Source organism: Notamacropus eugenii, chromosome 1 (genome assembly GCF_028372415.1).
Source record: "Notamacropus eugenii isolate mMacEug1 chromosome 1, mMacEug1.pri_v2, whole genome shotgun sequence".
In the NCBI taxonomy this organism is placed as follows: domain Eukaryota; kingdom Metazoa; phylum Chordata; class Mammalia; order Diprotodontia; family Macropodidae; genus Notamacropus; species Notamacropus eugenii.
The window spans coordinates 564,287,731-564,313,458 of record NC_092872.1 but is presented as its reverse complement, the minus strand read 5'-3'; the positions used below and the strand labels follow the sequence as shown (position 1 = coordinate 564,313,458).

General features: G+C 37.3%; 1 long non-coding RNA gene across 1 annotated transcript in view; it reads left to right on the top strand.

The window, feature by feature from the left end:
* LOC140520413 (uncharacterized) overlaps positions 1–25,233 on the top strand; it is an 84,513-nt gene extending 59,280 nt beyond the window's left edge. The window contains exons 4-5 of the long non-coding RNA XR_011972491.1: positions 8,240–8,351; positions 17,654–25,233. This is a non-coding gene — a long non-coding RNA (uncharacterized lncRNA). The remainder of the gene's footprint in view (positions 1–8,239; positions 8,352–17,653) is intronic.
* The last annotated feature ends 495 nt before the right edge of the window (positions 25,234–25,728 follow it).

Below are 25,728 nucleotides of genomic sequence, written 5' to 3'. Positions count from 1 at the left end.
GATTCTTTCCATAATATAATTTGGGAAGCTATGAGATTTAATTATCACGAGGAACTCCCAGTGGAGGATTTTCTTTTAGTAAAACAGAACAAAAACCCATATATGCCTGAGATGATAAGTTCCATGGCATTTCTTAAGTCACTTATGAGTGATTTGCACAGGGTCACATAGTTAAAAAGTGTCAGGAATGGAGCTTGAACCCAGTTTTTCCTGATCCTGCGGACAGAACACTTTTTCACCTATGTCTGTATGTTGTTATTCCATATTCTTTTTTGAATTCTTCAGATTCATACTTTATTATAGTGAAACAGTATTTCATTGCATGCAAATGCCATAATTCTTTTCAGTGATTCCAATTAATGGGACACCTGGTTTGTTGTCAATCATTTACTCCTACAAATGGTTCTCCAAAAAATGTACACAGATAGACCCTTTCCTCCCTTTCAATGACCATTAATCATCTAGGATATGAGGGCAACTAGTTGCACAGTGGATAGAGTGCCAGGCCTAGAGTCAGGAAGACTCATTTTCCTGAGTTCAAATCTGGCCTCAGACACTTATTACCTGTGTGATACTGGGCAAATCATTTAACCCTGTTTGCCTCACTTTCCTCATCTGTAAAATGAGCTGGAGAAAGACATAACAAACTATTTCAGTGTCTTTGCCAAGAAAACTCCAAATGGGATCTTGAAGAGTCAGACATGACTGAAAAACAACATCTAGGGTATGTGGAATCCAATAGTAGGACCACTAGGTTGAAGAGTGCAAACTTTTTTTTATAATATTTTTACATAATTCTATATACTTTCCATAAAATGATAGACTACTTTATAACTATATCAGCAATATCAGGACAGTTTTTCTGCTTGCCAACTTTATGCCAGGATTAATTTTTTCTTTCTTTTCTTATCCTTACCAAGTTATTGGGTGTAACAGCTTTGACCTTCTTTTACTTTATATTTCTTTGATTGTTACAGATTTCTCAACATTTTTTCCATGTCAATTATTTGTGTTCCTTAATGAAAAAAACCTGCTAATCCAAAAAAGAACCTCCTGAGGGCAGAGCCAAGATAGCAGAATAGAAGTATGGACTTGTAGAAGCTCTTTCCCCACAGCCCATAAAATACCTGCAAAAAATGACTCTAACCAAATTCTAGAGCAGCAGAAGTCACAAAACGACAGAGTGAAAGAGATTTTTCAGCCCAAGATAGCCTGAAAGGCTAACAGGAAAGGTCTATCACACTGGGCTTGGATCAGAGTGCAGCACAGCTTTGACTGTGATGTGTAGCAGGGACAGCCCTGGAGCAGGCTGGGTCACAGAATCCTGGGCGGCAGATGTGGTTTCCAGATCCCCACAAATGCCAAAGACAACTTCAAAGGTCAGTGAGAAAGCTCTTTCACCTAGGTGAGAAGGGAGCAGGGTCCTGCCCTAGCCTTGGCCATTTTTGAAGCTCTCTGCCTAAAGACCTTGGGGGAATGAAGCCACTGATCTGGATCTCAGCCCTGAGTGGAGGCTCTGGGGTGAGGAGAAGCACTAGCTGGTGGAGCTGGTAGAGGTTCTGGAGAGGGAATTCTACTTGGAGATCCTGGGCAGAAAAACTCATGATTGCTTCCAGACCAAAGTGCAGGCCAAGAGAGGAGTAAACTCCTCTCCCTTGATTGTGCCACCTTGGAGGAACTGAGAACATATAGATTCCTAGAGTATATTCTCCTCTTGACAAAGGACTCAAAAGTCAAATAACTGGCTGGAAAAATGCCCAAAAAGGGAAAAAAATGAGACTATAGAAGATTGCTTTCTTGGTGGACAAGTATTTTCTTCTATCCTTTCAGATGAGGAAGAACAAAATATACCATCACAGGAAGACTTGAAAGTCAAGGCTTCTGTATCCAAAACCTGCAAAAAAAAGTATGCAGTGGTCTCAGGCCACAGAAGAGCTCAAAAAGTATTTTGAAAATCAAATAAGAGAGGTGGAGGAAAAATTGGGAAGACAAATGAGAGTTATGCAAGAAAATCATGAAAGCCAATCAACAACTTGCTAAAGGAGACCCAAAAAAATGCTGAAGAAAATAACTGTAACTTTTGAAACTTTTCTCAGTATTTGGATAGTTAGAAGGATTATACACTTATATATAGACAGAGGGCTCAGGGTGAGTTGAATTGGAAGGGATAATATCTAGAAAAATAAAATTAAGGGGTGAGAGAGGAGTATATTGGGAGGAGAAAGGGAGAAATGGAATGGGGAAAATTATCTCTCATAAAAGAGCCAAGAAAAAGCTTTTTTAATGGAGGGGAAAAGGAAGGAGGTGAGAGGGAAAAAGTGAAACTTACTTTCATCACATTTGGCTTAAGGAGGGAACAACATGCACACTCAATTTGGTGTGAAAATCTATCTTACACTACAGGAAAGTAGGGGAGAAGGGGATAAATGGTATAGGAGGATGATACAAGGGAGGGCAAATGGGAGGAGGGAGTAGTTAGAAGTAAACACTTTAGGAGAGGGACAAGATCAAAAGAGAGAATAAAATAAATAAGGGGCAGGATAGGATAGAGAGAAATATAGTTAGTCTTATACAACATGACTGTTATGGAAGTCTTTTGCAAAACTACACATATATAGCCTGTATTGAATTGCTTGCCTCCTCAATGGGAATGGGTGGGGAGGGAGGAAGGGAGAGAAGCTGGAACTCAATGTTTTAGGAATGAATGTTGAGAACTGTTTTTACATGCAACTGAGAAGTAAGAAATACAGGCAAAGGGATATAGAAATCTATCTCGTCCTACAAGAAAAGAGAGAAGATTGGGATAAGAGAAGGGAGGGGTGTGATAGAAGGGAGGAAAGATTGGGGGAAGGGGTAATCAGAATGCATGGTGTTTTGGGGTGGGGGGGAGAGATGGGGAGAAAATTTGGAACTCAAAATCTTGTGGAAATGAATGCTGAAAGCTAAAATCAAACAAATAAATAAATAAAGTCAAAAAACCTTCTAGTTCATATTCTTTGACTGTATGCTAGGTAATGGCATTTATTTGTAAGTTTGCATATCAATTTTATGTATTTTTTATATCAACATTATGACAAAAGTGTAATGAAAAAATGCAGCTCTCTCACTAGTAATATAGATATTTTAGGCTATATTTTCCCATAATCAGTCAGTGGTTTGGAGACTCAGTGTTAAGAAGCAGAACCTTGGTCTTCTAGGCTCTTGTCTGACAATCTGTTTTCACAATCACCAAATCAATCTTTGGGATTCAGAGTTTGCAGAGAAAATATATGAATAATTATGAGTGATGTCAAATAACATTCATTCAAATCTGTTTCTAGTTAAAGAAATCATATATAATGAGAGTGAGTGGAATAGGAACACTTTTGTACAACTGTGAATTGGTCCAGACCTTCCACTTACCAATTTGTGATTATCTAAGTGTAATCTAGGCTATATAGCATATATACAAATATTCCCTGACTAGTTCCTGTAAATGACATAAATATTTTCGGGAGGGGTGAGTAGGTAGGTATTGGCTTTCAGACATTTTTTGCTTATCAACGAGTTATCTAATTGGTTGCTGAACCAGAATTCTAGATGCATGCATAAAAAAGTGAACTTCTCTACCACTGCTCTCTTCCTTTTAGCTTCAAAGAGTGAGGACTGCTTTGAGTAACCTTCTGAGTGTTGGTCTGGGAGTAATGGGTTAGCCAAGAGTAAAATATGCTAAAGTACTGGAAACTACCGGAGCCACAAAAGTTGAGTAGATTGACAGAGTCCCAAAGAATCAGCTTTTGCTTTCTTTGGGACCTTAAGGCAAAGATCTTGGAATTATCTGACAGTTTGTTTCCAAATCTTGACACAATTTTATTCAATTTGCCTTTGAGCATGCTCATCTCCCCCAAGATTCCACAAGGATATGGCAGCTAAGTGGCACAGTGAATAAAATACTGGCCCTGGAGTCAGGAGACTCCAAATCAGGCTTCAAACACTTGATGCTTACTAGCTCTGTGACCTTGAGCAAATCACATGATCCCAATAGAATGGTAACTTTGTGAGTGGAGAGAAAAGATATTATAAAGAGATTTGGCAACTGAATGAATATGTGGGGTTGAGGGGAGAGGAGCATGTTCCAGAGATTGTGAACTTAGTTGCCTGGAAAATTGGTATTATTTGTGAAAGAAATAATAAAGTTCAAAAGGTGGGGATGTGGTGTGTGTGCATGTGTGTGTGTGTGTGATGAGGGAGTTGAGGAAGGTAAAAGACCAAGGTTGAATATATATAGATCTGGGAGTTATCTGCATAGAGATGATAATAAAAGCCCATGCCTAGGATGATTTCCTTCCTTATTGCTGCCTATTGACTTCTTTGATTCCATTTCAGTCTCAGCTAAAATCCCATCTTCGACTGGAAGTTTTTCATAAGCACTTTCCCTCTTTTAATTTCTTCCTGTTTATCCAGTGTATGCAGCTTGTTTGTTATCTCTACCATTAGATTGTGAGCTCCATGAGAGTAGGAACTGTCTTTTGTGTATTTGTATCCCTATCACTTAGCAAAATGTCTGGTTTATAGTAGGTGCTTGATAAATGATGATCGATTGACTAACTGAAATCTAATCACATTCAACCTTAAGGTGGTCTTTTTGCTCATGCTCATAACAAGAATATGAGATGATAGGTCAGGAAATGACATTTCTTGTTACTTTTGGGTTCAGGTGCTATTAAACTCTGTCAACTTCTTTATTTTGCCTTTCTGAGAAGAACTTAAATCTTATCTATCTGTCTAGATGAAATAACTTTAGTTTTTTGTTTGTTTCATGTATAGTGGAAATGTAAAATATAAATATAGTGTATTTGTCCAGTATCACCTTGTTGATCATTGGACACAAATCTCACATTAATAGTACCAGAAATAAAATTGATATTTGTAGATCATCTAGCTATTATGTGGTTAGTTATATAATTTTGACCACTTTCCTACTATTCTTTCAGTGTGACTTTTGAATTAGAAATTTAAAAAATCAAAGGAAATTTTGCTCTTTTGTCTGTTTCATAGTTCAAAGTGGATAATGAATCTATAGTGTCCAGTAAAAATACATTTTGAGAATATATCCATGTCATATAATGAGAATTTACTATATCAATGGTTATTGCTATATTAGATGTCATGGATAATGTCTTTAGGGTATGGATTAGACTAGCTGGTCATGGAGGTCCCTTATAACTAAATCCTTGTAACTGAAATCTGAACTGAAGTTCGATGTGTATAATAATGGATTGAGTGGCAAACTTGGATTCAGGAAGACATGGATTTGATTTTACTTCAGACCCTTACCTCTATGGGTCTCCATTTCTCTATCTTTAAAATGAGGGATTAGACAGGATGATCTGTGTGGTCTCATCTAGCTCATAATCTATGAATCTCTCACTTCAGATGTTTTTATCTGAGATTCCAGAGAAGATAACTTTCTAGATACACGTGCCATTTTTGTACATCTCTTCCCACAATGCTATGTGGACCTTTGGCTGAGATGGCTTTTCATTAGCACACAGACATAAGATGCTTTATTCTCATTATAAATTATGTTTCCCTTCAGTTTCTCTCAGGATCCCTTGGTTAGTAGGTATAAAAATATGAGGTCACCTAAGAAACATCTTGCTAGGTAGAAATCAGGTCAATGAGAGGAAATTGCAGAAAAAAACCAGATGTTAGCTCATATTATAAGGGAAGACTTCCTAGTCACTGGAACTATCAGGAAAATTAAAAGAATTACCTAGTGAGGTGCAGTGAGTCTCCTATCACCGCAACTTTTCAAGAGAGAGCATGTGATATACTGTTAGAGATACTGCAGAGGAGATTTTAAATCAGAAGTAACTACCATAAAAGTTCTACTCCTTAGTTAAAACACAGTCTGACTTGAAATCATTAAATTGTGCGAAACTTTTGCAATAAATCTGACTTACATTCTAGGGATGTGGAGAAATATTATTTAATTAACTGTTTAAAGTTATTATAATATAACTTGATTGTGAAAAGTAGGGGTTTGGGTTGGATTCACTAACTTCTGAAAACCTTGGTATTCAGCTTATCTCTGCATTCCTAATTCTCTTTCCTATTTTACACTACATATTTTTTTCATTTACCTCTTTCCCTTCCAGATATTTTGCTGTCAAATGCTAATAATTTTTGAGATTGGATTTGAACTCAGGTCTTTCTGATTCCAGTTTTGGCACTCATCACCTTGTTGCATATACATGAATACATATACTAATGCATGAGTACTGTAGATTTCCATGCAACTATAATTTTACGTTGGATCTTCATGTCAATGGCAAAGGCCTATCTTTTTAATATCAATATTCTCCAAGTGTTATTGTATGGCCAAGGGAAAAGGAACATTATCATCTTCAAAGAGTTAAAAATGAGGATTGCATAGTGGATGTTAGCTGGCTGTAAAACATTAAATGGGAGATTATTAATGAGAATTAAAGACATGGATGACAAAAATATATGTGTAAAAAGGTTACCTGGTCACATTGTTAGGTGATAAAATGACTCGTGAATAGCCTTTATGTGTCATGGGCATCCTCATGACATCATGAGAATCTGAGGAAACCCCCAGAACCATGTAAGGACCCCCATGACAAACATGAGAACAGAGAAACCCAGCAAACATGGGTGGGATGTGTTCTGTTTCATTGACAGGAATACCCACATCATTTCACTGAAACTTCTCTCTCCAAAGTAACTAATAATCTCTTATTTGCCAAATGCAATATTTTCCCTTAACTTCTCTGCTTCTTTTTACACTATTGATCATTTTTACCTCCTTGATACATTCTTTTTTTAATAGTATTTTATTTCTCCCCCAATTATATGTCAAAACAATTTTTAGCATTCATTTTTTACAAGATTTTGCATTCCAAATTTTTCTCTTTCCCTGCCTCCCTTTCCCTCTTCTGAAAATGGAGGACAATTTGATATAGATTATACATGTGCTATATTGTTAACTATTTTTCCATATTAGTCACAGTTGTGAAAGAAACAGATAAAAAAATCATGAAAAAGAATAAAGCTTGAAATCTTTCTATTTCATTGAATGATCATTTTTTTCTCTTGAAGTACTATGCTTAATTTCACTTGGTAGGTGATTCCTGGTTGTAGTCTTAAGTCCTTTGCCTTCTGGAATATCATGTTTCATGACCTCTGTTCCTTTAATGTTGCAGCTGTTAAATCTTGTGTAATCCTGATTATGTCTTCCCAATATTTGAATTGTTTCTGGTCACTTGTAGTACTTTTTCCTTGACCTGATAGTTCTGAAATTTTGCTATAATGTTCCTTGGGGTTTTTATTTTGAGATCTCTTTCAATGTCTATGTTACCTCTGGTTCCAGGATATCAGGGCAATTTTCTTTGATAGTTTCTTGAAAGATGGTCCTCCTTTTGATTATGGCTTTCAGGTAGTCCAATGATTCTGACATTATCTCCCTGGTTCCATTTTCCTGGTCAGTTAGTTTTCCAATGAGATATTTTACACTTTCTTCTATTTTTTTCATTCTTTTGAATGTTTGATTCTTGATATTTCAGAGTCATTAGCTTCCATTTGTCCAATTCTAATTTTTAAGGAGTTGTTTTCTTCAGTGGATTTTCGCATCTCCTTTTCCATTTGGCCAATTCTACTTTTTAAGCTGTTTTTTTTTTTTCCTCAAGCTACCGACTCTTTTTTCATAATTCTCTTGTATCACTCTCATTTCCCAATTTTTCTTCTACCTCTCTTATCTGATTTTAAGCTCCTTTTTGAGCTCTTCTATGAGCTCTTTCTGGGCTTGAGACCACTTCCCATTTTTCTTTGAGGTTTTTCTCATAGGTATTTTGGCATTGTGTCCTTTTCTGATTTTCTCTGTCACCATAGTAACTTTCTATGGTCAGATTATTTTTTTTTTGTTTTTTGCTCATCTTTTTTTGGCCTTTTTTCTTTCTTTTACATTTCATCTCTGCTCCCTAGATGGAAGGGGCACTGTCTCAGGCTTCTTGTGACAGGGACTGCAGGATCTGGCTGTTTACTTGGTGCTGCACTGATGCTGCACTGAGGCTTATAGGGAACCTTCATGTCTAGTGCTACACTGAGGGAGTGTGGTGGGGGTGGCTGACTCTGCCGAGGCTGTAGGAATTTGATGGGTTCTTTAGTGCTGAGCTGGGGTCCTAATGCTAGTGCCTGGCATGTGCTAGGTTAGTGAGATGTTTCTTCATTTCTCCAGGGCTACACTGAAGCATGAAGTGGTGTGGCAACTGGAGGTTAGCTGTTTGCTCGGGGCTGTGATGAAACACATTGTGGAACTGGAGTCTGCCCATTCCCCCAGCTATGCTGAGGTATGTAAGGGGTGGGGGGTCCTGGTGTTGGAATCTGCCTGCTCCACCACACTGGGGCTTTTGATCTCCTGCTGGTGTACTCAGGTGGGACTTGCTGGGATACTAACTATCCTGGACTGCATTCACCCTTTACCCAAGTAAGACAGACTTTTCTTGATGATCTTCCAAGTTTCTTAGGCTAAAACATTTCTTCACCCCATCTTTTGCTGGTTCTGCTGCTCTAGGATTATTTTGGGGGTGCTACTTTATGGTTGCTTGGAGGTGAGCACAAGAGAGTAAGGGTGATTTATTGCTGTCTCTGTCATCTTGCTCCCAGACTGTGTTAGATACTTTTTTTCCTCCATATTTCAGGACACTTCTCTTTCTTTTTTTCCCTTTCTCTGTTTCCTTTGTTGACTCTTCCACCCTACCATGCCCTCTAACCTTAGGTATCCCTTAGGTTTTTCTCCTTGTCCCTCTTCTCTTCTCCCTCTATACTACCTCAATTGATTATTTCAACAGTTCTCATGGATTTGACTATTTCTGTGCTGATGATTTGCAAATCTACCTATTGTGCTCCAAACTCTTTACTGACTCCAATCTCATATTGCTCACTGCTTTTTAGACATCTTGAACTAGATATCTAGTAGATGTCTTAAACTCAATGTATCTAAAATGGAACTCATTATTATCCTCCTAAACCCTCCCCTCCCAACTTCCCTGCCATCCTCCTAATCCCTCAGACTTTCAACTTGGTAGTCACCCTGGATTCCTAATAATCTCTCATTCTCTCATGTTCCAGCTATCTTCAAGGATGGCCTATTAATTTCAGCTTTGCAGTTTTTCTCTAATATGCCCCCTTTGCTCCTCTGACAGTGTCGCCACTCTAGTGCATGATGTCATCATTTCACATCTGGATTATTTCAATAGACTACTGGTAGATCTGCCTGCCTCAATTCAATTCTTATTCCCTTCATTCTCCATCCAGCCATTAAAGTGATTTTCCTAAAATGCAGGTTTGATCATGTCATTCCACTACTCAAAAAACTCCATTGGCTTCTTATTCTTCTAGGAGCAAATACAAAATGCTCTGTTTGGCATTCAAAGCCCTTGATAACCTACCTCCCTACTACCCTTTCAGTCTTCTTATACCTTACTCCTCAACACCTACTCTTCAATCTTGTGTTAGGGAGTAAAGTGTAAGTAGTCTGGAAAGGTCCAAGGGGCCGGGTTATGAAGGGTTTTTAGTGTGAATGACTGTGAGGATGATGTTGCCCTCTATAGAAATAAGTACAGTCATATATGAGGGGGGATATTGAGAGAAAGATAATGGTTTGATTTTGAACATATTGAATTTAGGATGTCTTCTGGACATCCATTTTGAGATATCTAGAAAGTGACTGGATATGCAAGATCAGCAATCAGGAGACAGACTGGGTTAAGAAAGATAGATTTGAGAACCATTAGCATAAAGATAGTAGTTAAATCCACAGGAGCTGAGAAAGGAAGTAGTATAAAGAGGAAGAGAAGAGGGCCCAGGACAGAATCATGAGAGATATCTTTGGATATAGGGTGCGGTCTGTAGGAGGATGCAGCAAAAGAGTCAGTGAAGGAGTGATTAGAGAGGTGGGAGGAAATCCAGAGAGAGTGGTGTCCTGAAAACCTAGGGAGCAGAGAATATTAAAGAAGAGAGAGTGTCGATAGTGCCAAAGACTGCAGAGAAGTCAAAGAGAATGAAGATTGAGAAAAGACCATTGGATCTAACAATTAGGACATCATTAGTACTTTTGAGAAAGCATTTTAGGTGGAATGATAAGGTCAGGAACCAGATTACAAGAGGTTAAGAGAGTGTGAGGAAAGGAAGTGGAGACAACTATTTCAGATAGTATTTTTAAGGAGTTTAGGTAAAAAAGGGCTGAAGAGAAAATGGAGCAGACTTGGAATGATCAAGTGAGGAATTTTTTAGGACAGGAAAGACATGGGCATGTTTGTAGGCAGTAGGAAAGGAGCTAGAAGAGAAAGAGATATTGAAAATAAGTGAAAGAGTAGAGATGGCCGGAGAAAAGTCTGTTGGAGTTGATGGGGGTGGAACGAGAGAACTGGGACAACAAGACTGTAAACTGAAAGCAGGAACTGTCCTTTGACTTAAAAAGAAATCCCCAGCCCTTATCACAGTGCCCTTTACTTAGTAGTCACTTAATTAATGTTTATGTGTTTATTGATTGATTTCACTGGCTGTCCCTTCCGTCTCCCCTTCTCTGTCTGCTTGCTTCCCTTGCTTTTCTCAAGACTCCAATCAAATATTAAGTTTTGTAGGAAGGTATTTCCACTCTCCTCTCCCCCAAACAAGGGTAATGCCTTACCTCTGAGGTTACTTCCAATTTATGCTGTGTATATCTTATCTGTAGATAGCAGTTTATATATGCATTCACTATCATTTACATGTAATCTTTTCCTGCCCTTGAGAACAGGTAATTTGCTTTTGTCTTTATTTGTATCTCAAGCCATTAGCATTGCATCATACCTAGTAAACATTTAATAAATACCTGACCCGACTTGACTTCTTCATCTGTTATCCCTTCTCCTTTCATTTTTTGGTGCTAATAATTTAATTTTCTTATTTTAATAATCAGATTTGCTAATTGTTTATCTAAATTAAAAAATTTCAGTTTTATCTATTAATTCAACTCTTGTTGTCTTTATGCTTTCAATTTTAAAAATCTCTTCTTTAATTTTAAATATTTCTATTTTGGTGTTAATTTGAGCTTTAAAATTTTTTGACTTTTAAAATAATTTTAAAAAATTGCATGCTCAGTTTTGGTTTGTTTTACATTTCATTCCTAAAAGGATTTAGAGATGTAATTTTCCACAAAGAACCATATTGGCTATATCCCCTAAATTTGGGTTTGTTTTCTTATTATTGTCATTTTCTTTGATTAAATTATCTACTGTTTCTCTGATTTACTCTTTGACCAATCAAATATTTAGGATATGCTTATTCTAGTTTCTAATCATTTTTTATACTTTCTTCAATGATACTTTATTGAATATATTATATTTGATTAGTCATAGTGAAGATTAGATTTAATATATCTAGTTTTTCAGTTTTGCTTGCAAGAGCTTTATACTTAATAAATGATCAGGATTTGTTAAAGTACCATGCAGTGCTAATAAACACACTTATATGCATATATATGTATATATAAATATATTGTAGACTTACTATATATATTCACACATACACATATATGTGTGTATGTATTTTATATATATATGTATATATATATATGTACCAATTGGGATTCCATGGACCTAAAGAACACTTGATGCAATACAGCCTCTTACTCCTGTAGATGTGGACACTAAGGTCCAGAGAAGTTGAGCAATTTGCCAAGATCGCACATTGAAGTGATGGCCGAGTGGCTAAGCTCTTATTGATAATCAAAGTTTGTACATTCCTCCTGACATGGCAATAAACTAAATGAGTATCTAGCACTTAGTAGTTACTATTAGTATGCTAAGCATCACAACAAACCTAATTTTGAACTCCAATCAATAATATATCAACTTAGTCACAGAGGCAAACAACAGCCTGAAAGAGGGACATAGCTTTTACCCAAAGAAAAATGGGAAACAGAGCTCAATGGAAAGGTATCCAGTGACAGCCCATTCATTACTTGCTGTTGAAGGGTTGTGTGTTGCTGTGTGAAAGACTTTCTTGAAGCAGCAACTCTGAGAAGCAATTTAAAGGAGGTGTCATATGGATAGTGGGAGGCTAGCAGACTCTGCCAGACAGCATTTTTCTATTACTGGGATTGTGGCATGCACTGAATTACAGTCAGTCCTGAATAGGGGTGTTCATGTCTGAGTAACTAGGCATTTTGAAGAGTGATACTATGTCATATAAAATAGGGGAATAATGGGGAAAGCCAGTTATGCCAGAGACAGAGAACAAACCAAGACATTGAGCTGAGAAAAGTGCATAATTTACCAGATGTACCAGATGCTGCTCAGTCTTTTCTTTGAGGTTTTGCTCAAAGGAAAATACTGGTTGTTTCAGTTCCACAATGTATCTTCCATCTGTCCTTTCCTTTCCACTCTGAGCATGACCATTCTAGTTGAAACTTTTACTATCCCCCACCTAGACTATTGCAATAGCCTTTCAATTTGGCACCCTGCCTGTACCCTGTCTTCTTCCAACCATTCATTGTCCCTATTCCTAACTTTTGAGGGCATCTCCATGCTTCTAATCACAAAGGTTCAAAACCTCAGTCTTCCTTATCTCCTTGTTTTCCTTCACCTCCTCCTGCATATCCAATCAATTGCTATACACTGTTTCTATGTCCACAAGAACTTTTGCCTCTTTCCTCTTCTCTCCTTTCATATAGCCACTACTCTAGTTCAAGTTCTCATCACTTCTCACTTGGTCTACTGAAATAACTTTCTTATTAGCCTCCTTGCTGTAAATGTCTCCCCTCTCCAATGTTTCTTTCACAGTGCTGCCAAGATAATATTCTAATGTATGTGTCTGACCACAGCCACTGCTGTGTTCAACAAGTCCAGGCCCACCCCCTTGATGCTAAGATTGAATCCAAGCTCCTCTGTTTGGCATTTAAAATCCTTTACAACTTGACCATTGACTGCTCTTCCAGGACTGTCACAAATCAATTTTATCTATGACCCAAATGAAATTGCTCTACTGGTTAGTTGCCTTTCACAGCATTTTATTTCTAATCTCTAAGCCTTTGCAGAGGTTGTCTCCCAAGTACATCTTTACCTATACTTGTAGTATCCCTATCTTCTTTCAAAGTTCACCTCCTCCATGAGGCCTTTTGCAATTCCTCCAGTTTCTAATATCCTTATTCCAAAATTACCATGAACTTTGTTATTATTTATATACAAAAATGTTATCTTTCATGATAAAATGCTCTTTGAAAGTAGAGATTATTTCATTTTTGCTTTTTATCACAATACTTTTCACAATGCCTAACACATACTAGGAATTTAGTAAGTTCTCCTTCATTGATTATTGCCACATTAGTCTTCTAAAAATACCTTCATCTTTCTAAGATGTGGATTTCATTTTGTAATGCACGTAGAAGTTCCCAAAGTGGGTGATACTGCCCCATGGGGGGAGCTGAAATAATCCAGAGTGGTGGTGGTAGCCTCAGGTGCAACTGGGGGGCATTGAATAAAAATGAGAGGGTAGGAAACATAAGGAAAGAAGAAAAGATAAGAAAAATTTGAAAAACTATTCATACATGTTTCATCTATTGTGTAACAGAGATAAAGTCTTACTGATTACATTATTTTCCAAATAAACACACAAAATGCAACTTATAACTGATCAGTGGTCAAGTCCATTGACCAGTCTTAACAAGCAAGTGTTGGCGGGTGAGTATTATCAGCAAATACAGCATGCATCAGCAAGAATATGTGTGTGTAATGACTTGTTTACAACAGGATACTATATAGTTATATGATGCAATATTGTATCATCAAAGTTTCAATGAAAGAAAACCCCACAAATTTACAATAAATTGTTAAATTTAAGATGTGATTAATACGAACAATTATATGTTTTTTGAAATGATGCAAATTTCAAAAAACAAAAACCTTAAGGGAAATAGCTTTCCAAGGGGGTATTGAGTAATTTTTTTTTTTTTTTTGAAAATGGGAGAGTAGCCCAAATAAGTTTGGGAATCTCTGGTCTAAAGTCATTGATGACTTCCTTATTGTTAATAAAATAAAATTATAATTCCTTGGCCTGTTTGCTATTTAAAAAAGTTCACAGTCTACACCTAGTCTACCTTACTAGTTTTTCCCACTATTTCCCTTGAAAACTGACTACTACAGTAGAACTGATGGACACAGAATTCATTAAGCATATCTTATGTTTTCCTGCCTCTTTGTGTGTGCTTGTGCCGTTCCTCCGTATTGAAATGCCTTCCTTCTCCATCTGACAAAATCCTGCCCATCCTTAAATATCTGTCTGAGATAACCTCTCATTTACATTGTAGATATGTTGTATATACATATTTGTTTGCATATTGTCATGCCTATTTGAATAAAAGTTCCTTGAGGACAAAGACTTTGTTTTTGCTTCTTTGTATCCTTTATCCTTAGCCCATTCCCTAACATAGTAAATACTTAATAAATGTTCGTTGATTGACATTCATCTTAAATCCCTTTTCTCCCAGGGAGCCTTCTTAGATCAGATCACTAGTCAGTCCAGGTCTTTCCCTCCTTTATTCATTATCAATCGATTAGCAATTGTCTATGATACTCATAATAATTATGATGACAAGACACTTTATTTATTTAACTTATGTGCAGAGTATATCATGCAAAATGCCAGACTGGTTGAATCAAAATTCAGAATTAAGGTTGCTAGGAGAAATTGCAACAATCTCAGATTTGCGGATAATACTTTGGTGGCAAAAGGCATAGAAAAATTGAGAAGCCTCTTGATGAGGGTGAAAAAGGAAAGTATAAAAGCTTGCTTGAAGCTTCATAATAATAATAATTAATATAACAGCAGCAACAACACCAAAGGTCTTGACAACTGATCACTTTATGGTTAATTGAGGGAGAAGCAATTGAATCAGTGTCAGATTTTATATTATTGGGTTCAATAATCACTGTAGACAGAGACTACAGCCATAAAATGAAGACTCTTGCTCCTTCGAGGGAAAGCTGTATCAAATCTGGGCAGCGTACTAAAAAGCAGACGCATGACCTTGCTGACAAAAGTCTATATATTCAAAGCTATGGTTTTTCCAGTGGTAATGTAGGACTGTGAGAGTTGGACTGCAAGGAAAGCTGAGTGCCACAGAATCAATACTTTCAGATTGTGGTACTGGAGAAAACTTTTGAAAGTCCCTCTGAAAGCAAGGAGATCAAGTCAGTCAATATTTAAAAAAATTAATTCAGGCTGTTCACTGGAGGGAAACTGAAACTTAAATACTTTCGTTACTCAATAAGAAGATGGGACTCTTTGGAAAAAACCCTGATGTTGGGAAAGATTGATGGCAAAAGGAACAGGAGATGGCAGCATCATGAAAACAATAAACATGAACTTAGACTTTGAGAGATACTTGAGAATAGAAGGGACTGGTATGCTATGGTCCATTAGAGTCATGAAATGTCAGGCACTATTGAATGACTGAACAACAAAACATTTCTATAATGTATTCAGGTTTTTAAGGTGCTTTAAACATGTTGTTTCATTTGATCCTTATAACAATAATAGATGCTGTTATCTAGATTTTATAGATATAGAAATTGAGACTCACTGGTGAAGTGACTTGTCTAGAGTCTCACGGTTAGTAAGTATCTGAAAGAACACTTGAACTCAGTCCTTCTGGCTTTCTAGTCTACACATCACTGGCCAACAGGATGATTATTTTGCTTTTTTGTTTGTTTTGTTACAAGGGAGGGCTCCTAAATGGGCATGGAGTGGGTGAGTTGGTAGGTTATGATAGAAGTATAAAACTTTTTTAAAAGACAAAAAAAGAGCATCAATAAACCCTTAATATATGGAAGAAAACAACAACAAAAAAAAGAAATTTAGAGGAAAACACAAATAAGGCAGTTTCATTACAACTTGTTAAATTTAATACATATTTATAAAAATAATCTATGTAACAGAAGTTCACAATTTCCTATGTAATCCTCTTTTTTATTCTCTGTATGTGGAAATATTTATTTTTGTCAATAATCAAGTTCATCATCATGAAAAAAGAAAAGAAATAAAGGTATTCATCATTTGGTTGTATCTCTTGTATTGTTGCCAATACCTGAAAAAATGATGTTGTGAAACAACATTGCAAGTGGGCAGTTGCCTCATAGGAATAGTGTTTTCAATGGGTAATTGACTGAATAATGCTACAGTGAGATTTTATAATCTTATGGTGGTTTGGGGCATAATGCATTAATGGTGTTACTATGAAGCAAGAAGCTTTTTTTTTTTTTTTTTTTTTTTTTTGTGGACGGCAACCACATTACTGGCATGCCACTTGTTCTTTATACTTAACTCTTTAGAGCTATGCAAGTAAAAAATTGTATCCTATTTTCCTAATTTGTCTGTGAACTCTGAGGATAGAACTATATCTTACTCTTTTTGAGTTACAGCCTCTGAGTATTGTAGGCTGTCTCCAAGATTACAAGTTGCTTAAAAGACATTGATTTTTGTTGGTAGAAGTTTCCTCACCCAGGAGTTCCTTAGGCCAGTGAAATAATTGGTCCAGTCCCTATCTGTACCTATCATTATTATCATCATCATGTTATCATTAATGGAGAAAGAACTAAGATAAATGTAATTAAAAAAACTAGTTGGGAAGAGTGAGTGAGAAAAATAAAGAGAAAGTAAAGGAGGAAAAAAGGAACAAGAGAAGAAGACAGAAGGAGAAGGAGGAGGAGGAAGCAACAGTAACAACAATGACAGGGAGGGAGGGAAGGAGAAGGAAGAAGGGAGAAAGGAAAGAAGGATCTTAACATGTCCTGGAGGGTTACTGTGTATTTTCCTTAATCTCCCATGCCTTCTGTATCTGCAGGATTGAGCGATGTTGACTGTTGTTCCCAGTGCTCACCATGGTCCTCTATCCTGGAAAAAGAATTTAGCTGTATTCATTCTACTCCAATCACCAAAGCAGAAAATGGAATAATGCTAGAAATACTCTTAGGAACAATTTGTTTGGGAAAACAAGCTTTCAGATAATCTTGCTATCATAACTTTCTAACCTTATATCTGACTAAGGTTTAACTATGTCTTTTCCATTGTCGTCTTTTAATATAAAACCTACAATATATGCAGACAAAGAAATATGGAAAAACCTGTAAAATGAGATGTTGACTGACATTTCATGATTGAAAGTAGAACAAAAATAGTAAAAAGAGAAATTTACGTTAAAAGCACCATAAGAAGAATGTGTTCCAGATAATCATACTTTCAAACAATATGAACCAACTCTAAATGACTGGTGGTGTAAATTCTAAGCTATTTTGTCCTAATTTCAGATTCAGAGAATTTTGATATTAATAAATGTAATTGTTGTATTTCTTAGGAATGTTGTATGATCTATGGAAATCCAGAATGTAATAATTAAACTGTGGGTTTAACTTTTCTAATTACAAAAAAAAAATTCATTAAGTTAAAGACCCTGGGAATAGGAACATTAAAAAAATAACACAGTCAATCCCTGTATTCAAGGAATTTTCTTTTTCTTTTTTTGTTTTTAGTTTTTTTTTTCAGTCCCCAAGGTAGATTTTATTTAATCATCAGCCAACGTGGAGAAACTATTGTTCTGTGCTCTTGCTTTCAGTGACTTCGGTTTCCTGTCAAAGTCCCTCAGATGAATCCATTGAACATGTCGGTCAAGATGACAAATACAAAGTCTACCAAACAGTGAAAGATATGAGGCAATTTCCAAGGCTCACTTTTCCCTTCTGTTTAGTGACATTCTTCTTGAATTGGGTCATGGAGTCAATCTTGTATGCTGGCTCAAGGAGGGCTAAGCATCCTACCAGGAAGGTCCTACTCTTCAACTTCAAAAACATGACTGGACCCCTAGTTCATTTCATCAAAACCACTATCCTCCTTCTCCTCCAAGAAGCTTTCCTCAGAGAATTCGTCCTCACTGCCACTGGAGTAGAAGTTGGGCCCAAAGCAAGGTAGCATCTGTGATCCCTGCAAGGCTGAAGGGCTTCTGTGTCAGGATCCGGGTCAGGACCTCGGCAGAGTCACATCCTTCTACAGTAGGATCTCAGCTGAATGCAGATGGCAGCGCCATGGCAGCAGCAGGCTTGCTTACAGCAATGATCCATGTTCCTCAGGCAGGGAGATGAGCTCTTACCAGTAAGCTGAGAACTACTGTTTTCCAATTCCCTCTCATCTTCCTTCTTTTTTCAGAGAGCCCCAGGTCTGGTCCCCATCATGATCTTAACATGTTTGTACATTTTTACTTCCTGACAAAAGGAAGGAAAGCTCTAAGTTTTGTGCTTGCTGAGTTCCAAGTGCTTCAAGTCTCTACCAGAGTCAGCCTTTTTCAGAAATTTTCAATCTAGTAGATAAAGAATTGACCAGACCTTGCAACTTCCAGATAGCCACCCATAGGGCCAGTGTGTTTTAATAATTAGTCTATTTATATAATGCTTTGTATTTTCCTTAAAACAACCTAATGAAGAAAATAGCATACATATACTCCATCCCATTTTACAAAGAAGGAGACTTGGGTTCTAAGAAGCTCATTCCTTGTTCTTGATTAGGCAGCAATGATTATTGGAGGCAGAATTTGAAGTCAGGTCACCTAACTTTATCGAGGTTCAGTACATGATAGTCAAGATACCTCCCAAGAGAACTTGGGATTGGGTTTTGGTTAAAATGTGTTTCAAATCCTAATTCTGCCACTTAACTCCCTGACTTTGGACAAGTAATTTAACATATCTGAAATTCAATTGCTTTAGCTGTAAAATGAGCTGAAATAGATGGTTTCTACATTCCCTTCAGATTCTAAAGTCAACAATCTGATGTTTATAAAGTATTTCCAAATGTTTAAGTTACCTTGGGTAGTTCAACTTTTTTTCTTCCTCAAGCTTTATTTCCCTTACCCCAGATAGGAAATGAGTGCTTCTGATCTCATGGTAAGTAGGTATATGGGGGTTACTTGCTGAATCCTGTGTAAAACCTCTCTTGGAGACCTGGAATTTGAACTTCTGCCAATACTGAATGTAAACAATTCAACATTATAAATGATCTCATTTTGGAATACAATGGCAGTGATTTCCAACAGACTGGTCCATGGACTTGGAGTAGTGGTCCACAATGTGACATGGTTTGATATTTCTTTATTCTCCTTCTCTCATTGTTGTGGTCCATAAAGCAGTATATGAACTCTATTATGACACAGGAAAAATTTGGGAATGAGAGGCATTCTTTATAGTCTTTTGTCTTATAGTTTAATATGTTTGGTTGGTTGTTATCCTTTGTTCTCAAAGAGGACCAAAATGACATCATCATGATAAAGTAAAGTTTCAATGTGTATGACTGTGGCTGATCAGACCAACACAAGCTCGAAATTCTCTACCCCAGATTGGGCACAGATAGTCAGTGTGAATATTTAGGGGGGTTACTCCAAATTTGTGCATCCTACATTTACTTTGTGCTGTCTCAAAGTACTTTTGTACTTTGCTCATAGAGCACAGCACATTTTCTGATGTGGGCATGCCATGCTGAGCAGTCCTGTGCCAGTGTCTCCCTTGTCACACAATCGAATCCAAAGTTCTTAAGAGAGACCTTGAGAGTGTCCTTGTATAGCTTCTTCTAATCACCATGTGATCACCTGTCCCATGCGAGTTTTTCATAAAATAGTCTTTTAAAGAAGTGTACACTTTGCATTATAACCTCCTCTTGCCATATAACCTGGAAAATTTCACTCAGTTTTTGTATGAGCAATGGTCCCCCTACCTTGTAAATTTCAGCTGAAATAGAATCAGCACCAGGTGATTTGCCTCATGAAAAGAGCCTAATGGCCTTCAAAACCTTTTCTTCAGTTGGAAGTTCAGCTAAGGAGGGACTGACTTCAACTTGAGGTATATGATCAATGGCCTCAGAATTGATGGATGATGGTCTGTTGAGAACACTATGGAAGTGCTCAGCCCATCTCTCTAGGATCACGTCCTTATCACCAATCAATGTGTCCATCAGCACTTAGTAGATGTGATGCACCATAGGTACATTGTTTGAATGCAAAATGTGTCCTTGCCAAAAAAGACTATTTTATGGAGAATTTGCATGGGGCAGGAGATCACATGATGGCCAGAAGAAATGATGCAAGGACACTCTCAAGGTCTCTCTCAAGAACTTTGGGTTTGACTGTGCAACATGGGAGACACTGGCACAGGACCGATCAGCATGGAGTGCCCACATAACAAAAGGTGCTGTGCTCTTTGGGCAAAGCAGAATTGAGACAGCACAAAGTAAACACAAGATGCACAAATTTGGGATATCCACCCCAAATAGTCACATAGACTATTATGTGCCCAACCTATAGTAGAGCATTCTGAGCTTGTATTGGTCTGATCAGCCACAGTTGGACACACTGAAATTTCACTTTACAATAGTGATGTAATTTTGGTCCTCTTAGAAGATGAAGGACAACAACCAACATTTTGCATTCAAACAAAGTGACCCACCCATTGGAGTTGCGCTCTCTGAAGCATAGTTTGAATGCTTGGCAATTTAGTTCGAGCAAGGACCTCAGTGTCTGGTACCTTATCATGCTAGGCGATCTTCAGAATCTTCCTAAGATAGTTCAAATGGAAGACAGTTCAGTGGAGTGAAACAGGGCTGTTCTTTATCCCATGCTTTTTAGCATGATGTTTTCAGCTATGAGGATGAACAAGGCATCAAGGTCAACTACTGTACTAAGTTCATCAATTTGAAAAGGTTATAAGCCACGACCAAGGTGGAGGGAGTGTTGGTGCATGATTTTCTGTTTGCAGATGATTGTGCACTCATTGTAGCCTCGGAAGCTGAGATGAACAAAGTATGGATCAATTCTCTCCTGTCTATGCTAATTTTGGCCTAAAAATCAATACCAAGGAAACACAGGTCCTCCATCACCCACCACCACATCATCCATACTTGGAACCGTGGGTTACAACAAAAGGAGAAGTTTTGAATGCTGTGGGTAAGTTCACTTACCTTGGTAGTGTACTTTCCAGGGATGTGCACATTGACAATGAGGTTGACACATAAATTGCCAGAGTTAACTCAGTGTTTAGGAGACTCCAAAGAAAAGTTTGGGAGAGAAGAGGTATTAGACTGACTACCAAACTAAAGGTCTACAAAGCCATTGTGCTAACCTCATTGTTGTATGCCTACGAAACATGGACATTCTATCAGTGCCAGGCCAGGAAACTCAATCAGTTCCATAGTCTAATATATAGTAAGACTATAGTCTTATTCTTTTGTGTTGAACTAGATTGAACTTCATACAACCATTCTCAAAAAAAGTTCTAGCTGAAAAATGGTAGAAATGTAGTATCAGAGGAAAGGAAAAAAAAATAAGAAAGAAGAAACTTTAAGATAAAAACTGCCAAACTTATTGAGATGATCCAGAGATAGTCTGAAAGTAGAAACTAAGGAAGTAAATTTCACTGCTATAGGAATGGTTTTTGTTGACCAGTCTAGGAAACACAACAAAACATTACAAAATGCCTATCATATATGTATTATGCTAAGCATTGGAGGGGAGGGGCGGATAGAAACTTTGTATAAGACATGGTCTCTGTCCTTATGGAACTTATATTTCAGAAGAGGGATAAAAGATAAGCTGAATTTTTTTTGTCCTTCAAAAAGAGCACTTTATCTCTGAACTCCTTGCCCCCTCCCCCCACCCCCACCTCCTATATCTGGAAGCTACTCCCTCCTCACCTTCACCTCTAGGAATCACTACTTTCCTTGAAAGTTAAGCTCAAGGTCAACCTTCTAAATGAGACTTTTCCTGATTTGGGGCTAGTGCCTACCCCAGCCCTCAACAAACAATGCTATTTTTCTTTGAAAAGAGGCAGTTCTGTTTCCCAATGTATCTAACCTACTCTGAAGGAGGAATTTATGCATCGAAAGAATCCAGTCTGTTATCAGCATAAATTCATTTTTAGATTGAACTAGAGGGACAGCAAGGGTGTGTGTGTGTGTGTGTGTGTGTGTGTGTGTGTGTGTGTGTGTGTGTGTGTGTGTGTGTAGGTTGCATTAAGTCTGATTGCTTTTGACAAATAGATTATTTACTTTATTACTCACTTCCCAGTGGTAACTAAAGGTACATTGTCTTCCTATCTGGCAATGCCATCAGGAGCTTTGTGGGACCCTGTTCTCCTGCCTTCCCCTCCCCCATTCCTTGCATGTCTCACCTTTGTTCATTATCATCCTTTCCTGGTTCATCAGGGGAGTTGATGGGCTTAACTAAACAGCTGTACCCATGCAGCTGGCTCCAAGAAGCCCACGCAAATCAGTGAAGCTGAAATGTTTGGCTGCTACGGGTCTGTGGGAAGAAAGTACACAAAAAGTCAACACATTTGGGGAGAGAAAAAGACCATAGGGAAACAAGAGAAAACCCCACATTGTAGGTATGGAATGCATCCACCTGACATCAGGCTTCATTCTGGCAAAGGCCCAGTGCCTTGGTGGATCCTTTACCCAAAAGATAGACAGAAGATGAATCTCATTCATTAGTGTGTATAGATGAACACTACAGTCAGAAAGATTAAAAAAAATTGGCCAGTGCAAGACATACAATTTCACTTAAATTCATTTCCACAAACATGTATTAAATGAATAATATAGAAAATGTACCCTGCTTCCTGCTGAGGCTATAAGGAAGATAAAATGACAGTTCCTGCCCTCACAGAATTTGTAGTCTACTGGAGAGGGTAGAACCTATGCTAAAGGATAGTAGGAAAAGGATTTAGAACTGGAAAGGACGGACCTTGAAATTCCTTTTTGGCTTTCAAGGCTTTCTACAATCTGGGAGCCCATCTTCCCATTCTTGTACCATTTCCCAAATTACTGCCCAAAGCACTCCCTGGACCCTGGCTGACCTGGTCTACTCTCTTTTTGAATACTCTGATTTTTCTTGTTTATGAGACTTGACTTTGGCTGTTCCCAATATCTGGATTGTATTTCCTTGTTTTCTTTCTCTGCTCTTTTCTGAGCTACTCTTTATAAACCAGATCTAATATCATCTCCTCCATGAAGTCCACCCTGATTTACTATCAATTATAATAATTATTCTTTAAGACCAGTTTGTACATTTGTACTTTCATGAGCTGCTTACCATATAATATTGAGCATCATAGTTTTATCCATGTTTATACTTTGTCCCTCTAGGAGATGGCAAATACTATGATGCCAAAAATTGTTTAATCTAAACTTTCTATTCCCTGTGCTTAGTATGAATCAACAAGTACTTACTGTATGCCAGGTACTGTGCTAAGCACTGGGAATGCAAAGAAAGGCAAAAAAAAACAAACAAAAAGCAGTTCCTGCTCTCAAGGAGTTCACAGTCTAATAAGATGGGGAATGTGAGGAACATAACATGCAAAAAACTAGGTACAAACAAGATATATTGTAAATCATATAAATTAAGCATACTTAGAAAAAATGGAAATAATCTCAGAAAGAAGGCACCAAGATTAAGGAGAAGTAGGAATGGATTCGTGCAGAAAGGAAGGACTTTAGTTAAGACTTAAGGGAAGCCAGGAGGCAGAGATGAGACAGGAGAGATTTCCAAAGGTATGAAAATGTTTTGTGTCTTGTTTGTACAATAATAAAAAGGGTAGCGTCAGCATATCACAGAGTAGATGAGTGGAGGGGGATGGCATTAGAAGACTAGTTAAAAAGGGTCCAGGAAATTGGTCCCAGAGATAATTGGGAGCCACTGGAGATTATTTAATGGGGAGTGTTGGAGGAGGTGGTATGTTGAGTCCTATTGTTTAGGAAGAGTAATCAGATAAGTTGAGTAAAGGATGAACTGGAGAGGGGAGAGACTTGTGGCAGGCAGATCAACTAGCAGGCTATTGTAGTAATCTAGGTGTGAGATGATAAGGGCCTATACCAGAGTAGTGGTAGAGAGGAGAGAAGGGACATATGCAAAAGATATCACAAGATTCGGAATGACTTGGCAACTGATTTTATATGTGTATGTGTGTGTGTGTGTGTGTGTGTGTGTGTGTGTGTGTGTGTGCATATGTTGGGATTAAGAAGTCTGCAACTTATTGTGTGTATACCTTCCCAAAGCCCTTCATCTCTGGGTCAGTTCCCTCACTTGTAAAATGACAAGGTTGGTCTTTAATGACCCTCAGATTCTATAAAATGACTCTGATTCCTTTTTGAATCATATCCCTTTTCTGGACATGTTTCAGTTTATTTATATGTTTATTTTTCTAAAATGTATGTCTCAGCTCCAGATTTAGAACTCCAGATGGGGCCTTACTAGGGTAGATTATCATGAAATCGTACCTTCCTCTTTTTGTATCTCATACCGTTCTGATGTCGCCTAGAATAACATCACCTTTTTTTAGTTGCTATATCAAACTCTTGACTCATATCAAATTTGCAATGCACTGTAAGTTTCAGATGTTCAATCAATAGAAAAGCATCTATTAAGTGCCTACTATATGTTAGATATTGGGCTAGGCATTGCTAGTCATTCAAAAAAATTTGTTAAGCACCTACTATATGCCAGACACTGTGTTAAGTGCTGGGCCTACAGATAAGAAAATGAGACATATTCTAATCCTAAAGGTTAGGAATTACTTTCTAAATAAGAGAGATGACATACATATATATGTATGTATATAGGTACATACACATATAGGCACACATATATAGGTATAGGTAAATTCATAATGCATTTGATAAAGATACAAAGTAACCGCATTGATGATAAGATTTTAGATGAATTTTAAAGGAGACCATTTATTCCAAGAGATAGAGATATAGACAGAATACATTTCAAGCATGGGAGAGAGCTGAAAAAGAGATGGAATATTGTCAGGAACAGCATATATGTCACTGTGTCTGGCCTGTAGCATGTATGGAGTCTAATAATTTACAAAAGGACTAGACAGGTGTGTGTAGGGGGGGAGGGGTAGGTTATGAAGAGCTTTAAAGATAAACAAAAGACTTTATATTTGATCTTAAGGATAATAAAGAATCATAAAAAATTATAATATAGGGAAATTTATTTCAGCTGCTTGAATGGACAACACTGGAATGACAGAGTTGAGTCAGATGGACTAATTAAGATGCAATTGTAATAGCCTTTTTCATACAACTGTTGTGTAGTCATGCCTTGCCCGTTCCAAGTTAATAAAGTTTTTAATTTTAACACAAATTTACAACTTTAAATTGATCACTGTTAAGGTAAATTTCATTTGGTTCAGTCCAGAGTCCTTAAAAAATAAAGAGCTTGTATGGTACATTGGATTTGGAGTCAGTATGTAGGTTCAAATCCTACCCCTGTCACTAGCTATAACATAAGTCAGGTCTCAATTTCTTTGGGCCTCAGTTTCCTTCTCTGTAAAACTAGAAAGTTATACTAGAAAACTTCTAAGGTCCCTTCTACATGGTCTTAGAATTCTAACTTGCTGATTTATTTTTGGATCTAAGTTCTATCACTCCAGCCCTACCACTTTCATAATCAGGTTCAAATATTGACCCTATTACATGGACTTTGTCTGTGGAGAAGCTTTTTCCCCCTTTCTGAATATCATGCAAAATGCTCTGCAGTCGTTCCAGGGCTAAATAAATGTATTTCACTTTTTTTTGTTTTGTTTTGTTTTTGGTGAGCGTAATGGTAATTTAAATGGAAAATCTTTCATATTCATTAATAGGCCC